Consider the following 3,030-nt stretch of genomic DNA (forward strand, 5'->3'; position numbering starts at 1 on the left):
CCCAGGGCAGCCAGCACACACATTCATTATTATGCCCTGGGAATCACACACAACCTGCCAGTTGATGGAGGGGAATCCCTTGCGGATAATGTAGGCCCTACCCCGCTCACCGGCTGGTGCTTTGATGCGTATGTGCGTGCAGTCTATTGCACCCACTACCTCAGGGTATTCCACTATTTGCTGGAAGAGATGCATATTGCTGGCCAACACCTCACAGGCATTGGGGAAATATACATGATCACCGACATGTGCTGACATGGCATCCAGGAACTGGTGCAGTACCCTGGAGGCTGATGCCTGTGATATCCCCATCATATCACCGGTTGGTCTCTGGAAGGTACCTGTTGCTAGTATTCTTAGGCCAACACATACCTTGGTTTCCACTGGGATGGGTTCCACTCCGTTGGTTCTGTGTGTGAGGCATGGCCTGCACAGCTCGACAATTTGCTGCAGGAGGTCTCTGTCCACTCTATAGCGCTCCACTATCTCCAGCTCATGTAACCCGTGGTAGGTGACCCTGGGCCTGTACACTCTTCTCTATCTCCTCACTGTGGGTTGTCTGGCACCATTTGCATTGTCACCACTCTCAGCAAGTCACCTATGTCTCCTTATGACAGCTATGGCAGCCCCTAGCATTTCTGCTCTGAGTTAAGCTTTTTCAGTTTTCACTTCTAATAGCTTACTCCTGTCTTGCAGTGTCTCTTGAGAGAAACATCCTGCACTGCTGTTTGCAGAGTTTTAAGTGCTGAGCTGGGCTATTATTCTGCCTGTGTAATTGCCTGCTTCTAATTGTTTTCACCTGCTAGCTCCAGCAGTATTCCCTGCTAGCTTCCTACTATTTGTGTTGCTTCCTTTTTCCTTTCTGTTTCCTCAGGGGGGAGCAATGCACATACCAGCGGAAACACGCTCACAGTGGCTTACATGTGCGCACACATGCTTGCACAGTTTAGAATCTACTTATTCAGGTTAAAACACGCGCACACCAGCGCAAACAGTCTTACAAGTCTGCCAACAGGCTCCCACATGCTCAGTCTACCTTACACGTACGCACACTGCCCTACTCGCGCCTCCTGGCGCACACACGTGCGCATGCATGCCCAGCAAGAAACTTTGGTGTTGGCAACAGTGTACACCTTCCATTTCTTGACTTTCCCATGCTTATCTTGTGGCACTCCTCTTTCCATGATATGTGCCTGACATATGTCATGTAACACTGACCTCCAATGAACTGCATTTCTTTCTGCCATTCCCCCCTGTGATGTCACCTATCTCCTACTGTGTTCCTCCCCCCTTATGTAACTCTAGCACTACTCGGAATGTGCTCATTTGCTATGTGACAGTGGGATTCAGTATCCTAACACTCATTTACATCAGATTGCCTACTAATGCTTAGTTACATGTCTTAGACTCAGCTTCCCCCCTTAGCAACCACTAAACGGTGGCCATGTTGTTTTTGGTCTGCTGGTCCCTGCATTGTAAATCCATGTATTGCATAAAACCCACATTTGTGGGTTTATAACCTTTATTTTTATGTTTTATATAGCGCAGCCCATTTGCGCGGGGCTGCGCTGCGTTTAAACATCGGCAATCGCCGAAAAAAAATTATTTTTTTCTCATATTTGCATCGGGGTACCTTGCCAATGCCCACATATTTAGCCATTGGCATGCTGCCTGACACATATGCACCCTTTATTTGGAGCTAACATGGCTCCATTGTGTTATTTGCTGAAATGTACTCAGCTGTCAACTGAGTACATTTCTGCAGTTAACACGACTCTTACACGGGCTGGTTTCAGCTTCGTGGATCGCTAATCTACCTCATTTGCATGCCTTTCGGCTGCAAGTGAGGTGATTAGCATATCCACGCCCAGTCCATGTAAGAGACGTTTTAGCTGGTCTCTTACACGGAATTTCGGGCTGTTCCTGGATCGCGAGGGCTGCATGGAGTCTTACACGACTCTTAGACTCCGTGCAAGCCTTCGTGAATCCTGCCCTATGATTTTTTAAACTTATTTAAGTAGCTCTTTTCCAGGATATGTGTAAAACAGAGACTTAAGTTTATTGTACTTATTGACTATTACGTTAATCGATTGGTTATATGATGTGTTGGTTTGGGTATTTAAGTGTTGTGAGAACTGTGGGCCTGTTTCTGACAAAGTTCTTGTGAATTACATTAAAAGAACAAAAGTGCAGAACAGAGTCCATTTTTGCTTGGATACTTTCTTCCCCTGCCATCTTAACGTTTTATGCTCATTTGGTTTTGTTTACATTAAGCTTCCATTTTTTTTTTGTTTTGAATTTGCATTTATATGTCATTTTCAGTAAGATAACTAAAGCCATGAAGTCAAGTCCAGTAAATAAGTCAGTATATTGCTTAAAAATATAAAATGAAACATTTAAGTCAAATGTTATTTATACTCTGTGATCCCATATCATTATACACTGTCCTTTGTTTCAGAAGCGTAACAAAAAGTACTGCATAATTGTGCAAATATGTGAATGATGTGCCTCATGAGCAAGTAAATCATGTTCCCTGCAGTTCTTCAAATCGTTGAGATTATAGCCATACAAGTCATGGTCACTGTTAATATGTAGATCATTTATGAGTGTATTTTAATCTTGCTTACTTACCTGGCAGGGGTAGTACCACGATCAAGAAGGTGGTTCCCCCAGGATGAGGCTCTTCTATTGCACATTTCAGTTGGGTTGACCCCTGTGATTTCCCCAAGTCACCACAATAAACAGAACATGCTGGAGGAATAGATTCCTGCCCAGAGACTTCCTATACTCTGGAACAGACTACCTATTTATGTCAAACAGAGCTCCTCATTAGCACTCTTCAAGAAAAATCTTGATGATTGGATGGGAAATTCACCCCGGGGATCACTTCTGTGGCTCTGATCGACAGGGGTACAGGAAAATAATTTCTTGGGTAGCAAAAGCCAGAGTACCTTTTTGGCTAGGCTTATATAGGCCCTAGGGCCAATAGCCTAGTACCTACCTATGAACCTATGAACCTATATTAACACA

At 44.4% G+C, this 3,030-nt stretch overlaps 1 non-coding gene across 1 annotated transcript; it reads left to right on the top strand.

The window, feature by feature from the left end:
* Window positions 1-2,623: 2,623 nt before the first annotated feature.
* Window positions 2,624-2,779, top strand: LOC122800560. Its single transcript, XR_006364584.1, has one exon. It is a non-coding gene; the product is annotated as a U1 spliceosomal RNA (small nuclear RNA).
* The last annotated feature ends 251 nt before the right edge of the window (window positions 2,780-3,030 follow it).

This window comes from Protopterus annectens, chromosome 4.part0, assembly GCF_019279795.1.
Source record: "Protopterus annectens isolate FY-2018-M chromosome 4.part0, PAN1.0, whole genome shotgun sequence".
NCBI classification, from domain to species: domain Eukaryota; kingdom Metazoa; phylum Chordata; order Ceratodontiformes; family Protopteridae; genus Protopterus; species Protopterus annectens.